The 17674-nt window shown below is 34.7% G+C and overlaps 1 pseudogene; it reads left to right on the top strand.

Annotated features, from left to right (window-relative positions):
- Nucleotides 1-962: 962 nt before the first annotated feature.
- LOC116893495 lies at nucleotides 963-11129 on the top strand (annotated as a pseudogene).
- Nucleotides 11130-17674: the final 6545 nt, after the last annotated feature.

Raw genomic sequence — 17674 nt, 5'->3', positions numbered from 1 at the left:
GGATTGGAGTGGGGTGTATATGAATGGTAAACCTGAGCAGTGAAATGTAAATAAAAAACATACAATAAAAATCTCAAAATCTTAAATTTCTTTTAGTTGTCTTCTACGTTTAAAGTTAAAAAGCACATTTCAATGTTCTCTTCTGGCAAAAAAAAACATACTCTACAAATCATACATTAAGATAAGATAGTAAGAGTACATTTTCAAAATTGTGAAATATAAATGAACTGGATATTGTAAATATAATTCCTATTCTCATATTTCTCAAAATTTTTATAATTGTATATAGTATCCTAATATGAAAGATAATGACCCTTTTCAGAATAAAAGAGGAGATATTGATTTATCCTTTGCTTATAATTGTGGTGTCAATTGACTATGAATATGTGACCCTGTATTAAAACTTGTAAATTGTTGTGTTGGCATTTTATTTGCTGACAAGATATATGGTGTTGTCATTTCTTTAACACAATTACTGCTTTCTTTATATAAATGTTTGTGACTTCCTTGTCTGCCACACACACACACACAAAAAGACATAATTTTCTGAGATTACCATGTTAAAATGTTAAAATGAAAACTTCTGTGGAATACTCCAAAAGGCAATATTACTGGGCAATGCTACTCTCACACTACCTTTTGTTGTTATTGTTCCTGCTTGTTTTGTTTTTACTTTGAGTGTGTGTGTGTGTGTGTGTGTGTGTGTGTGTGTGTGTGTGTGTGTGTGTAAAAAAGGGAGAAGCCATGTCAGGTGACATTAAGATTCTGCTCTGTGTATTTACAGGTTGTTATTAATGTTTTTAAGGGATGGATGGTACTGGACTTTGTATGTTTAGGTGGGGAATTATATCTTATCAATTGGGCCAAAAAAGATGTCTTCTAAATGTCACAGAATGCAGAAAGAAGATAGGAATGCAGAAATACAGTAGGAATGCAGTAATGCAGAATACAGATGATGAATCATGGGAGAAGAGCAACAGAGCAGTAAGGTAAGCCGAATGAGAACCATTTGGTAGAAATACAGTGGCAAGTGAGTCAGGACCAGAATGTTAGCTGAGAAACTGCCCTAGCAAAAATATCAACAATATTATACAGTTTTCTCTGAGGCTTTACTGTTAAGCCACAAATAAGACCTCTCAAAAACCTTGGAATATGTTAATCTTGAGTGGATATACCTGCAATGTTTTCATTTTGGTCCTTTCTTTTTCATGTAATTGGGCTATTCTGATATAACATGTGGTGAGCAGCCAATATTGTTTTCATGTAAAAAGTTTCTTGCTTCATATTTTTAGCCAATGCATCCCAAGAGGATGTCAACTCTGATCTCTGGATATTTGTGACATTGGCTGAAACCATAGTGCCTTTGGCTAGTAAATACAAGCAAATTTATATTCTAGATTTTTTATTTAAATAGAGGGCCTCAGGTGTAGAGCCCCCAAAAATAGTTTAAAAATTCCCAATAGAAGGGAAGGAGGCAACAGAAAAATTTTGGAATGATTAGTGTGACAGCCTCACTAATGGACAAAGTTAAAAACAATCATAGTCACAAAACATGACCTCAGCATATGTGTATTAGGCAGTGCCAGGTCTGCATCAAGTGAACCAATGTATCAATAATATATTTTACTGGATCTTTGTTTCCTGGTTCTTACAGATTCCCAAATTTGTCTCTTCCTTTGTCACTGTGGATATCAGTCTGTGCTTTTACAAAACTCCTGAAGAATTTCACTATGAAGGAGATGTTGTGATAGGTGCATTTTTTCCTATTCATACTTACTATTCTCTAAACAAAGTTCCACATAAAACTCTACCATACCAATATATGGACAATTATTTACAGTAAGTACAATTATTTATTTTTTATGTTTAGAATTCTTATAAATTAATGGGTGTGGTATCAAAATGTACTAATATGTTGATTTACTTTTAATGTAACAATTCATAAATATTCTAAAATCTATTTTTTAAAGTTATTATCATTTTTGTCTCTTTTCCTCTCTCAGGTGGAAATAAATGTTAACGGCGTTTTTTCATTTTAGTTTCATCATTTGATAAATAAGGTAAACTTCTTCTTTGCAATTGCTGTTATACCACAATGTCAGAATAATTTTCAATATTATGGTCTGAAAAGAGGATAAATTAATTGCATCCTGACCTTGTTGCTCATATTCCGGGTGTGTTCTTGTGATTATTTCACTAGAGGCTGTAAGTCCTGAATGTTTGTTATACTGCTTGATTGAAGAGACTGTGTTTTTGCTACATGCAGCTAATTTCAAATACTGTATCACAATTAGAAGCTGTGAATACCTTTGTGCTGCACACACATTTCATCTATCTCACGTTTTCTTATAAGTGTTTGCGAATATAATGTTTTTCTCCAGTTCCCAGTGTTTACCAGTTTATGCTTTTTTGCAGTATTTTCAATTTTATGGCTGTATTTACCCAGACATCATGACTATGAGTGGGTCAACTTTTGGCTGTTTTATCTTGTATGAAATATTCCAGATAGATAGATAGTGTCAGACAGGTCTTTACAAATTAAACAGAAGTACTCCTGTATGTTTCCCAAAAAAGGAGATAAGATGTATTTATCTCAACCAAACCTTCCAATTCCATGAAGACCATCTTATGTCTGTATTTATACAGAAAGTGGGGCACTGAGATAGAACATTAAGACTTAGAAATTCCCTGAAAAGCATAACAAAAACTTTTGGGAGTTAACAAGTAAAACAATAACCAAAAGAAATACCAGTATGAAGGTAAATTACACTCAGTGTGACAATATTATGTGTTTGGTAAAATCATAGTGAAATATTAAGAATTCTATCAAACATAGTGGAGGAGAAGGGAAGTTTCTATATGAATGCATACTGAACACTATGTTATTCTGAGGGATTAATTTTGAAAATATAAAACAACAAATATGATTATGGAAAATTTGATTTTTAGGTAAAATGATTGATATTCAGTATTTATTTATCTCCATTTATTTTGGCGAATCATAAATTATCTAAGAAACAAAACACAATTTTCTCAAATGCTTAACAGATAGGAAATTTCAGTTTTTGTCTCCTATTTTTTTTTTTTTTTTCGAGCTGGGGACCTAACCCCAGGGGCCTTGTGCTTCCTAGGTGCGCGCCACCACTGAGCCAAACTCTAACCCTTCTATTTCATCATAATTAATGCTTCTTATAGCTTCACTATTCCTGTGTCCTTTACACTCAGCAATTTCAGGCATGAAAATGCATTGACATGTTCTTCCATTATATTGTGCAGTATCAAGTCATTCACCGCAAAGACTATTTCTTTATTTCTGTTTCTGTGCTGTGAGTATTAGTGTCTGGCTTGTTCATTAAAAGTAAAAGTACTTTCCTTGTCACAAATATTTAACTTGTCAGAAAAAATTTATGACAGTAATTTATTGAAATATTTTATAAATAGTTAACAATATTATCTCATACACTTCATTCACTAAGTATAATCTTCCTATAGAATTGATCACTAATAGGCCTACATACTGCAAAGCTGAAAACATTCTTTTTTTAAAATAGGATATTTCTTTATTTACATTTCAAATGTTATTCCCTTTCCTGGTTTCCTGTCCACAAGTCCCTTATTCCCTCCCCTTGCTTTTCTTCTATAACGGTGTTCCCCTCCCTGTCCACCACCCCTTAAAGCCCCCTGGCATTCCCTTATACTGGGGACCAACCTTGGCAGGCCCAAGGGCATCTCCTTCCATTGGTGATCAACAGGGCCATGCCCTGCTACATATGGAGTTGGAATCAGTCCATGTATAGTCTTTCGGTAGTGGTTTAGTCTCTGGAAGCTGAAAACATTCTTTTGTCATTCCTACTAAATTCTTTACCTATTTGTTTGAAACTTTTCTATGCATTTTAAAGGGATAAATTCCTATCTTTCTCTGTGATTCTTATTCATTATATGTTTGCAAGCATAAATATTCTCCTTGAGACTATTACATTTACAAAAGAATAAGTGAGCTGTCATTATATTCTGATATGTTAGTTTTTAAAAGTAACCTTTTCTAAATGATTCTTTCTCTTAATGTTTCTTTCTTTTAATCTATCATATAGGAAGTGTAAGAAGTGAGTATTTATTGTGTAGAGTTTCTTGTTGAACATAGAAAAATTTTAAGAAGAAATTGGCTTTCTTAATTGTCACATTAATAGTATAGTCTTCTCAAATTTACTATAATATGAACATCTTTGTGTGTGGACACACTTTGATACATCTCACATTTTCAGGTGAAAGAAAAACTGTAAGGACAAATTTTCTCATCCTATAATGAGTATATTAAGATCACTTAGGCCTTCTAATCTAGTATGAGGATCCTACAGTTGTTAAGCCAATATTTTAGACAATACATTCAGTCACTTCATTAATCTTTCTAATATGATTCCAGATAGAACTGAAGATGTCCTCTATATTTTTATGAGAGTAAATTATTTTCCCTCACATCAATTAAAATATGGGTGTAAACTTATATGTACAAATGTTTTTAATCAACCATGTATTCATTTATTCTATTTCTAGCTTTATAAAGTTGACATATCACAAGAACATATCTCTTAGTAGTACTTATATACCATCATCATCAATTTTTCATAATAAATAAAATTATTATCTGGAAAGTTGTTTTAAAATATTTTATGTTATGGTATATTTTATTCATATTTGACATTTTATAACCATTGCTCAAATTACAAAAAGTTAGATTACAGCTAGAGGTTTTCAATATTTATTCCCTGATAATATACAAACATTTATCATTTTAAATACAGAAATTTTTAGTTATAAATATTCCATAGATAAATAGATTATAACTAATCCAAATGAAGATTATATTTCTTTTAAAAATGAAAAATCTATAAAACATTGCATTGCCAATTTTACATATATTTTGAGTGAATGTGGTGCTAAACTTAGCTATATTTTGGTTCTGAATTGGCTTTAACATTGATATCCTCTTTGAATTTCAGCAGTATAATTTTTCAGTTCATAGAGATAGACTGTATCATGAGTGCTCCAAATATCATTCATGGCCTTCCTTTTATTTATGTTAATTAGAAAACCCTTTTCTTGGTGTTTTTCCTGTTGCTTCCACTTCCCCTCATTCATTCTCAGTTTAGGCTTTCCTTTGGCATTCAGGTCTTGTTCGTTAGCTTTTTATCAGTGTGTTTTGTAAGTAAAAATATAATATGGACAGATATTTTTGAGCAAAACCAGAAATACCAACACAGTGAGCTCATAAAATGTATAGCAAACTCTCTGCCCTAAGGACGTTTAGAAAATCTCACTGAAGTAAGAACAGATGTCTCTTATTTTTCAGCATGGTAAGGATTAGAAATTCATCTTATAGAGATAAATGTATGGATCCAATTAAAATATTCACATTCAGTAATAGTTCAGACATGTATAGACTGATTTTCTATAAAATTAATTCCATTCTCAAATAATATAAAATTAAATAATGTAATGTTTTACTTTGTTTCACTGCAATTACATAAGTAAATAGAGAATATTTTCTAAGATGCTCAAAAAATTTTATGCCATAAAAAATTCATGCAGTCATTTCATAGATGTTTGTTGTTTCCAAGTGATTTGCATGGTATTTTGTTGTAACTATCATATTTCTATGAATTTCATTTCTGATTCATCAGAATTGCATTTTTTGAGTACATTCAATCTTATATTTTAATGTTGAACTAGGTTCCCACTTTCTTAATATTTTCACATGGCTCAAACCCCAGTAATTTGAATAGCATCTAAAAACATGTAGGTACTTTATGTATATTAATCATAATTTTGATCCAATATCTGAGAAACAAGATTAAAAATCACTCTGAGGTAAGAAATTTTAACAAAAGAATCAGAGAACAATATTTTTCTCATTCTATTGCTTGTTTTCTTGGGTGTGCCCATAATCCTTAGTATTAACTTCTCTTTCCTTTTCTCTGGTTCTTTCTTTGGATGTTTTGCAGAACCTAAGAGTTCTTCGTGATGCTGAGAGTAGCAGTTATTTAAGTTATTTAAATCTAGCTTTCCTATCATATGGCTGTTCTCCATCATGTATCTTTGCTCCTAGCCTGATTAGCAAACATCATTATCACTTTTATTTTTCACTAGGCAGGTATTCAATTTGAAAGCTCAGTATCAGTTGGTATTTTTCTGAAAACTCTAAGGAGATTCTTTTCAGTCTTTAAAAACCTATTCAGCCTGTGTAATTTTACTGCTATATGGACTTCATTTGGTGGTGCATAACATTTTGTGTAATCTTTCCCTTGTAAGAATATTACATCTTCAGAAGACTACTTCAAAGAATACCCTAGTTAGAGTGTGTGTGTGTGTGTGTGTGTGTGTGTGTGTGTGTGTGCGCGCATGCGTTTGTAAGCGCACGCGCATGTGTGTTTGCATGTGTATAAGTTTATGTCATTCTTGGCTATTAATAAGGAATAGTCCATGAATTAAGAAAGATAAAGGGAGGTTCATAAGGTTTTACATAGACTAAAAGAAAGGAGAAATGATGTACTTAAGTCACAATGTCGAGAAAAATAATAAAAATAGGCGTCATTTCAAAATATATTTATTTTATTCCACTTTCTCTCAAAATCAGATTCAATATAGAATGATAAAGTTTGACCTATATTGTCTTATATTGATTATATTGAGCTCCTTTGCTGTCTTTAGAATGCAATACATAAAAGTTATTCTATTGACTCATGCATAGGGAATTGTCAAAAATCATTTATATCTTCATATATATATATATTTATATGTGTGTGTTTATTTGAATACACAGTATTTATCAATGAAAAAATGTTAGCTATTCTATTCCCCAAATTAAATATTCTTACCAATTCTTTTCCGTTGAATAATATTATTTTTTTACTCAGTATTTTTCTGCTTTTCATTAAAAAGCATTCAAAATAAAAGAGTGATGACCTGAGGTAATATTTTAAAAAAGAATGTGAGTACATGCCTATAATCCAGTGATTATATGGACTAAGTTCTAAGCTCATTTATTATCCACTAGCACTTTCAGATGCCATACTTAGAAAAATAATATCAGAGTTATGGTAACTGTTACCCATAAGAAATGTATTTCATTTGTAATATTATTTAGTAAGCATATTGTTTCTAAAATCTGATTGGTTTGATAATATATTATAAATTAACATAATAGAAGATATGTAATTTTGTGAAAAAGTGATTCATAGTAGGTAGACTGACCTTCATAGTATAATCTAATAGATTATAAATCAAGTCTGTTTTGAGGAACTATAAATAATATGTAGTGATATTAAATGATCTTGCCAAATATTAACATATTTACAAAATGTAGTTCCACCTATACACAGTGAAAAAGTTAAACTGCAAAATTTATGGAAACAAAGATGTATTATAAAATTTACTATACTTGATATGTGTTCCATGTTGCATTCCTTTTGTGTTTGGTGTTATTTTGTCATTTATACAGGTATAATTTTAAGAACTACCAGTATATTCTGGCTTTGGTATTGGCCATTGAGGAGATAAATGGGAACCCCAATCTTTTACCTAATATATCTCTTGGATTTGATTTCTACAATGTCAGATTCACTGAGAAGGAAACACTTATGAATGTTTGTATTTGGATCACAAGTCAAGGACAGAAAAAGATTTTACCAAATTATAATTGTAACAAAAGAATTTTTACTGCTGCACTCACAGGGACAACATCTGCCCAAACTGGAACATTACTTCAACTCTTTAAATTTCCTCAGGTAAGAGAATTTGGAATGTTGACCTGAGAATAAGGTCTCTTTATTCATATTGTAGGTGTTTTTAAAACTACAAGAAGAGCTTTCAAATTATTCAACATCAAAGAAGTACCAAAACACTTTAATATGAATCAAGATTTCTCTTAAATTCCGGTTCTTTGAAACTCACAGGCTGGGCAGGAAATTCTGTAACTTATATAAATGTAATTATTCTTTAAAATTGAGATAAAACTACCTTTCCCCCCATTGTCATTTGTTGCTTCAGGAATGAAATTTTGCTCCTTGTTAATATTCTTCCTCTTACTTGGTTCAGCTTTCTTTTGGACATTATGATCCCATCTTGAGTGACTGTGGTCAATATTCTTCTCTGTATCAGATGCCCCAAAGTACACATCTCTTTTCCCTTTGCATTGTATCTCTGATGACTCATTTTAGGTGGTCCTGGGTTGGTCTCATCCTTCCAGATGACCACAAACGGAACAAAATATTATCAGAGTTCAGAGAAGATATGGAGAAAAAAGGAGTCTGCATAGCTTTTGTGAAAATAATCCCAGTCATGTGGACTAGATGTTTTAACAAATTCTGGGAAAATTGGATGAGACAAATGTCATAATTATTTATAGTGACATTGATTCCATCATAGGTATAATGCGAAATATTGGGCAAAGACTGTTAACATGGAAAGTCTGGGTCATGAACACTGAACCTCATATTACTGATTATGCTGATTATTTCATGCTTGACTCAATTCATGGTAGCCTTATTTTTACACACCATTATAAAGAGAGTTTTGAACTTACTAAGTTTATTCAAACAGTTAATCCTTACAAATATCCAGAAGATACTTACCTTCCTAAGTTATGGCATTTGTTCTTCAAGTGCTCATTTTCTGATATTGACTGTCAACTACTGGCTAACTGTCAATCCAATGCGTCTCTGGATGTATTACCTCGTCATATATTGGACACAGCAATCAGTGGAGAAAGCAACAACATCTACAATACTGTGTATGCTGTGGCTCACAGTCTCCATCAGATGAGTCTTCAACAAGTACAAATACAGCCACATGAAAATGGGGAAGTGATGACCTTCTTCCCCTGGCAGGTAATAGCCACTCTACTATATTGTGTCATCAGCACCTTTATATGTGAGATTTGCAATTACAGAAAGTTGGGTATTATAAAATTATATTCATATTGTCCATAATCTTAGGAATGTTTGTATTTGAAACTCATTTCAAGGTCAAGACAGTTTCCAGTGTGTGTTTGTGATAAATGGAATGAAAGAGTACAGGAGGATATGGTATTAGTCAAAACAAATGTCATGTCATCAATAGCTAGATATACAATATTCTCATATTAAAAGTTGCAATTAAAAATCAGTATTTTTTCTGTAAATTTCTTATAACAGCAATAAATGAGAAGATATGTAATGGAAACAATTAGAATGATTGTATACCTAAACAATTCACTTTTTTTATCCTTTAGAAATCAGCAAGTTCATTTTAGAGAGTTGATCTTTGTAGATAATCAGGAAGCAAAGCAGGTCTGGCTAGTTGTGGTATCCCACACAATCATTCATTTTTAACATTATTAGACGCTTCATTAATTTTGACTTTGCATCATACTTTAAGATAAATAAGACACATTCAAAACTATATGTTCATTTCAGTCTTCTGGACAAAGTTTAATATAAATTTATGAATCTCTTTTAGCTAAACATTCTCCTAAAGGACATTGATGAGAGAGACAACATGAGTTTAGGTGGGAGAAAGTAATTAAATGCAGAATATGACATTCTTAACCTTTGGAATTTACCAAAGGGTCTTGGACGTAAAATGAAAATAGGATCCTTTTCAGGAAACGCTCCTGAGGGCCAACAGTTGTCTTTATCTGAGCCTATGATACAATGGGCAGAAAGATTTTCAGAGGTGAGTCATATATTAAATCAATACTTTTAGCTTGTGTTAATAAAATTTTAATTTCTGAAGAAATGACACTTGTTTTCTGTCTTAAGATCCCTTACTCTTTGATTACCAATACAAAATACCACAATGGTAGTACTAGAGTATTGTATGTTCTCATTCTTTGTTTCAGATTAGTGGCAATATTTAGTGTTTAATAAAACCCACAGTATTCATTCATATGAATATTATTTTGTGTCTGCCTGTCAAATATTAGGAACACATTGGAAGAGGATATTTCCAGCTCTCACATGTGTCTTGGGTCAATGTGTTTTAGAAAAACTTTTCATTTCAGATTAATAACATGAAACAATATAAAATTTACTTTTTATTGCAGGATCAAAGAACATTTCCAAAGGTGAGTCATGGAAAAATGGTATATTTTTATTTATGATCCAAAAATATGAAATTCAATTACAGATAGAACCCTACCAAGGGTTAGTCATGAAAACAGTCTCAAGAACCAGAATGATAATGTTTCTATACATCCATATTTACAATGAGAAATGTAGAACTGAGGAGAAAATTAAAATGTTTCGATTCCAACCACATTGAAAAAATTTTTGTCCATTGTCAATCTTGCTTAAAAAATGTCTATCCCATGAACAATTGGGCTAGCTTTTTCAGCCTCTAGATAAGGAGACCTATATTGAGTGCATATGGAGAATCTACTGGCTTGCATATATTTATCTCCTATAAATCTATACTTAATTTCACGGTCTGTGCATTATATTTAGAAATACGTAATTTCCAAAATATGAGGTTTATATATATAAAGGCATCAATAATGCTGCTTTCTTCTATCTTCTATATATTCATTCTGAGACATCATCAAAATTTAAGTGTCCCTTTTCAACTTAGTTAAATTTATCTATATATCTTTCCTAGAAATATGCATATCTGTTTCTATGTCCAATCTAAATCCTATCAAATTGACAGAACAGATCCTCAGTCATGATGGAAGTAAATGTGATCAATGCATTAGTCAGAAAGTAGAAAGATTGTATCACTCAGGATTTGTCTTTTATATTATATTCCTTATCACCTATTTTTTCAAACTTCCCCATTCTCATTTGGCTACATATTCTCCTTACTCCATAATAATTATCAATAACTCTATAAGCACATTTTGTTTTCCCAGGTATAAATCTTTCTAAATAATCCTCTCTTATTTACGAATACCTGGGAATTGATTGTAATACATTCAAAAATTCTATTTATGATGATTTTTGATAAAACACTAAGATTTAGATAACATTTCTTTAATTTTTCTCAGATCCCTCAGTTTATGTGCAGTTATATCTGGATTCAGAAAAATAACTGTGGAGGGCAAGGCCATCTGCTGTTACAATTGAACTCCTTGTGCAGACAATGAAATTTCTAATTAGACAGGTAAATGCAGGATTTACTGAAATCTTTCTCATTTTCTCCACAGGACCTCCTAATAATCTACCAATCGAAATTGTCTAAATTCAAATCAGAAATAAATATGTTCACTTTGTTTAGGAATTTAAATGTCATAATTTCTTGAAGTATCTCATTGAAATGGCCCTCCATAGCCATTAAATATCATACATGATTTATAACTGTAGTTCACTGCCAAATTGACTCTGGGAGAAAAAAAATAAATGTTTTCAGTGTAGTTCACAGTGTGTTTTATTTGATGGTACCATTTAGCACATATTGATAAAGTATTAATGTAGGTTCTCCAGTTATATTTAGGATAACTTTTAATACTCAGAATTTTTGCATCTTTATATTAATGATTATCTCAAACTCATTTTTCAAAACAGGTTCTCTCAATTTTTAGCTGTTCATCAATTTTGTAATATGTTTTGACTCATATTCCCTCCTTTTTAGTTAGGTTTTAACTAGTGAACAGGCACCATGACCACATCTACTATTTAAAGTCCATTTGACAAGGTGGGTATATGTTATCTAGGCAAGAATTGTGTCAAGTAGCTGAGAGTTCTAAGCATCTTGTTCTGAAGGTAACAGAGATGACTGCCTTCATATAGGTCTTAAAGCCCATAACCAGTGACACACCTACACCAACAAGGTCACACCTCTTAGTACCACTCCTTGGGCTAAGCACATACAAATCATCACATTCCACTCCGTGGCTCCCTAGTCATGTTCAAACCTAAGTGTTTTCTACTGGGACATACCAGGCCATTGCATTATAATAAAATATCTTGTCTGTCTTCCACAGTTCCCATATTCTATAGTAGTCTCAAAAATGTTAAAACTCTAAAGTTCAAAGACCCTTCTGAGTTTCATCTAATCTCTGAACTGCAATCCACAAAGAAAGACAGCAAACCAAAGGAAAACCCCTTTTCATCTTTGTTGAATATAAAACTTTTATCCTCTGCTGAGACCACTCACATGTTAGCAACTTTCCTTGGGTAAGTATCCCACAGTTCTGGCTTCTTTTAACACCTTAGAGTCTCCAAGTCAACTTCAACTTCACAGCTTCTTAATCAAATGTCTTGGATCCATACATGATCTTCTTGTCTCCTCCAAAGGGCTTATGTCACTTAACTCTGCCTTATGGATCCTCTAAATTTCTAGGAACTGGTTTTCCCACTCCACCACTGGTATTCTCAGTGATCATGCCATGGTAATGACATCTCAAATATAGCATTTTCTGCTGCAAGTAGGCTTCACCAATAGTCTCTCAGAGGTTCCTTCATATAGGTCTTGCCTCAGCTTCTTTGCCTGACCCTTTAATCTTGGGTCCTCAACTACAGCTTGAGGCTTCATCTTCACCAATGGTCTTCAATGGCCTCATGGTGCCACCTCAGCTGCTCTCCAGACCCTACATACCTGAAAAGCCAGGATCACTCAGGTCAATTTTCACACATTACCAAGTACAGCTTTAGCCAGTAGGTGCTACCTTGGCTATCTCTAGCATTCTTATTCTCTAAGAAAATACTTCCAAGATTTCACCACAGTGATGTTGGTCCCTTCTTAATAACTGCCAATTTCAAAGTTCCAGTTAACCAGCATAATTTTTTCTAGTAGTCCCTTCTATTCTTTTTTTTTAAATATACTTGCCACAATTCCTAACATAGAAATGTATTTTTATCATATGATTTTTCCATCTTTATTAACTTGAGTATTTCTTATTTACATTTTGATTGTTATTCCCCTTCCTGGTTACCAGGCCAACATCCCCCTAACCTCTCCTCCTCCCCTTCTATATGGGTGCTCCCCTCCCCAACCTCCCCCCATTACTTCCCTCCCCCCCACAATCCCCCTCACTGCAGGTTCAGTCTTGGCAGGGCCAAGGGCCTCCCCTTCCACCTGGGCCCTTTCCAGGATATTTAATTCCACCCTCGTTGTTGGAGCCCCGGGTCAGTCCATGTATAGTCTTTTGGGTAGTGGCTTTAGTCCCTGGAAGTTCTGGTTGGATTGGCATTGTTGTTCATATGGGGTCTCAACCCTTCAAGCTCTTTTCAGTTCCTTTTCTGAGATCCCTTCAACAGGGGTCCCGCTCTCAGTTCAGTGGTTTAATGATGGTATTAGCCTATGTATTTGCTGTATTCTGGCTGTGTCTCTCAGGAGAGATCTACATCCGGGTCCTGTCGGTCTGCACTTCTTTGCTTCATCCATCTTATCTAATTGGGTGGCTGTATATGTATGGGCCACATGTGGGGCTGGCTCTGAATGGGTGTTCCTTCTGACTCTGTTCTAAACTTTGCCTCCCTATCCCCTCCCAAGGGTATTCTTGTTCCCCTTTTAAAGAAGGAGTGAAGCATTCACATTTTGGTCATCCTTCTTGAGTTTCATGTGTTCTGTGGCATCTAGGGTAATTCAAAGCATTTGGGGCTAATAGCACTTATCAATGAGTGCATACCATGTGTTTTTCTGTGATTGGGTAACCTCACTCAGGATGATATTTTCCAGTTCCATCCATTTGCCTATGAATATCATAAAGGCATTAATTTTGATAGCTGAGTAATATTCCAAGGTGTAGATGTACCACATTTTCTGTATCCATTCCTCTGTTGAAGGGCATCTGGGTTCATTCCAGCTTCTGGCTATTATAAATAAGCCTGCTATGAATATAGTGGAGCATGTGTCTTTGTTATATGTTGGGGCATCCTTTGGGTATATGCCCAAGAGAGGTATAGCTGGGTCCTCAGGTAGCTCAATGTCCGATTTTCTGAGGAACCTCCAGACTGATTTACAGAATTGTTGTATCCGTCTGCAACCCCACCAACAATGGAGGAGTGTTCCTCTTTCTCCACATCCTCTCCAGCATCTGCTGTCACCTGAGTTTTTGATCTTAGCCATTCTCACTGGTGTGAGGTGAAATCTCAGGGTTGTTTTGATTTGAATTTCCTTATGACTAAAGATGTTGAACATTTTTTAGGTGTTTCAGCCATTCGGCATTCCTCAGCTGTGAATTCTTTGTTTAGCTCTGAACCCCATTTTTTAATAGGGTTATTTGTCCTCCCTGCGGTCTAACTTCTTGAGTTCTTTGTATATTTTGGATATAATGCCTCTATCTGTTGTAGGATTGGTAAAGATCTTTTCCCAATCTGTTGGTTGCCATTTTGTCCTAACCACAGTGTCCTTTGCCTTACAGAAGCTTTGCAGTTTTATGAGATCCCATTTGTCGATTCTTGATCTTAGAGCATAAGCCATTGGTGTTTTGTTCAGGAAATTTTTTCCAGTGCCCATGTGTTCCAGATGCTTCCCTAGTTTTTCTTCTATTAGTTTGAGTGTATCTGGTTTGATGTGGAGGTCCTTGATCCACTTGGACTTAAGCTTTGTACAGGGTGATAAGCATGGATCGATCTGCATTCTTCTACATGTTGACCTCCAGTTGAACCAGCACCATTTGCTGAAAATGCTATCTTTTTTCCATTTGATGGTTTTGGCTCCTTTGTCAAAAATCAAGTGCCCATAGGTGTGTGGGTTCATTTCTGGGTCTTCAGTTTCATTCTACTGGTCTATCTGCCTGTCTCTGTACCAATACCATACAGTTTTTTATCACTATTGCTCTGTAATACTGCTTGAGTTCAGGGACAGTGATTCCCCTGAAGTCCTTTTTTATTGTTGAGGATAGTTTTAGCTATCCTGGGTTTTTTGTTATTCCAGATGAATTTGCAATTGTTCTGTCTAACTTTGAAGAATTGGATTGGTATTTTGATGGGGATTGCATTGACTGTAGATCACTTTTTTGGTAAAATGACCATTTTACTATATTAATCCTGCCAATCCATGAGCATGGGAGATCTTTCCATCTTCTGAGATCTTATTCAATTTCTTTCTTCAGAGGCTTGAAGTTCTTAACATACAGCTCTTTTACTTGCTTAGTTAAAGTCACACCAAGGTACTTTATATTGTTTGGGTCTATTATGAAGGGTGTCGTTTCCCTAATTTCTTTCTCAGCTTGATTCTCTTTTGTGTAGAGGAAGGCTACTGATTTATTTGAGTTAATTTTATACCCAACCACTTTGCTGAAGGTGTTTATCAGCTTTAGTAGTTCTCTGGTGGAACTTTTGGGATCACTTAAATATATTATTATATCATCAGCAAATAGTAACATCCTCCTTTTCAATCTCGATCTCTGTCTGATTTTGACATTTCCCTTTTCCCCTGAATCAAGTTGTCCTTGATCTCCTGTTTTTTTTGTCTGATTGTTCTGGACTTTAGAATTTCAAGAAATTATATTGAAATGAAGTAGTTTGTTTAGAGAGAGAGTTTTCTGGGCATGCCTTTGTGGTGGAAGTCCCTGATTTGGTTTCCAGTTTTATTGGATTTTTGTTTTCAAGTTTGGTCTGATCCACTCTTTTCTTGGGTTTAATGTTTAGGTACTGGTTTGTTGTATAATATGGCTTTTTATTTCATGTAGGTATGCTTCTGAATTCTGAATTCACACTGATTCTTTTTTTGGTTGGGAGACCAGGACTTTTTCTTCATGAAGGGGTTGTTTAATTTTATCTGTTCAAATGCTTTCTGTCTAGGAAAGTGTCATCTAATTTTCATGAAATATATCATGTTGCTTTTTTTCTTTTTTTTTTGGGTCTTTCAGTTTGTTTCTAATGACAGTCAACCCTAGATATAGGCCAAAAGTCACTGTGGTCATGATGCAACCCTAGTTCAACCAAGGCTAGAAGCGGTTCCCAAATCCCTATGAGCAACTGATCCCCCTCAGGCCAGACCCTGTAAGTATAAGAGCAATGGAATATATAGGATTCCAAGTGCTGGACACTAAGGACACTTCAACTGAACAAAATTAATACCAGACCATGGCATCCTACTTCCTTCTGCAAAGGCAGGAAGTTCAGGGGCAACACAACACAACATAGGCTTGGACAGTCAGTACAGTGGAGGTGTGGGCAAAAAGCAGGTGCTAAGACAGTGGATGTCCTGCTACAGTGGCCTCCAAGTCCTTGTGAGGAAGAAGCACTTATGCCATCCAATAATGACCATGGCAATGATGACAATTGTGGTTAACCACTCCAACATCATCTTCAATAATTGAGACGAAAACAAGTAGATACCTTGTCATGGAGCTGGGTGAGGTTCAATGTCTTCATGAATGTATCTGAAAGTATGGCTACATAGAGAAAGACAAGGCATGGGAAATACTTATACAGATATTAGCAGCCTGGATCTACTGTCAGGGGCACAGAATAAATACAGGACTTCAAAACAAATAAAATGTTGGATAAGAACAATAAAGTCAAAATCATCGACATTGGCCTTAGTACCCAAGACAAACCAGAGCAAATGCTGAACCTGTACTACGGTGCTAACACTTTTGATGCCCCTGACCTCTTCCTGGGTTATACTTATAATGTTCCAAAGAACCACATATGAATGTTAGAGTCTTACATTTTATGGTAGCTGAAAAAGTTACCTCTGTTTTCATATAAGAGCTGAAAAGACAGGTTGTGGCAGGTGTGCATCTTGACCACTGTGGGGTGTCAAGAGAGCTAGATGACCTGCTTAGCCTTTAATAACAGTCAAACCCAGAAATATCAGTCATAGACATGATAATGCACCCCTGCTTCAAAGAAGATTGGGAGCGTTTCCCAAACCCCCATGAAGAAATGATACCTCTCAGGCCACACCCTGGAATTTTGGAAGTAGTGCAACATGTTCCATTCAAAACACAAGACATAAAGATTCTTTACATCAAAGAAAGTCTAAGTGGATCATGGCATCCAACTGCTTACTGGAAGGACAGGCTATTCTGATGCCTGGCTTCAAACCCAGGCTCAGACAGTGAGTCTAGTAATGGCTCTATTCCCTACCCTTAATGATTATGCTGCTGTCCCTCTAGGACTGGACTGCAGAGGAGTGGAAACCAACCCACCATTGACACATTGGACTTGTCAACCCCATGGCCTCATTTATGCCTTTGTCCATATTCTAGTCATAGAGCTTTCAGAAGAACCACTGGGACTGACTTTCTTCTCAGGCCACTACAGATGACCTGGACAAAACATACATGCCAGAGTGTCTTCTTCCTTCATTCAACAAGCAGCCTCAGGCCGAACAGAAGCATCATTGAGAACACAGAGGACAACCTATTATCTCTCTGTGCATGAGGAGAGGGCGAGTCTGTTTCCATCAGTGGCTGGCTAAGAGGATTCAATGAATGGTCCAAGAAATTAGGAATATCCAAATGAAGCAGTGTTCCTGTGCTCTATCAAGCAAGAAAACTCTCCTGGGACAGGACAGTATCGCTCCTGAGAAATGAGGGCTGGAGACAGCATCCAAAGAATAAGCAGCAGGCAGGCATAGACAGGTACCTTTGTGCTTTGTTCTACCCAGTTTGCTCTGTGTTGGTTAGCTCTGTCTCTGGTATCCATTTCTGCAAAATCGTTTCTGTCTTAACTTTTTAAGTACTGTATGATTCTTCCTCCACCATAATTCTTCTCCCTCTTCTAGATTTCTCCTCTTCCAAACA

Source organism: Rattus rattus, chromosome 2, assembly GCF_011064425.1.
Source record: "Rattus rattus isolate New Zealand chromosome 2, Rrattus_CSIRO_v1, whole genome shotgun sequence".
In the NCBI taxonomy this organism is placed as follows: domain Eukaryota; kingdom Metazoa; phylum Chordata; class Mammalia; order Rodentia; family Muridae; genus Rattus; species Rattus rattus.
Note: the sequence above shows the minus strand (reverse complement) of the source record. Positions and strands in the feature narration are given on the sequence as shown.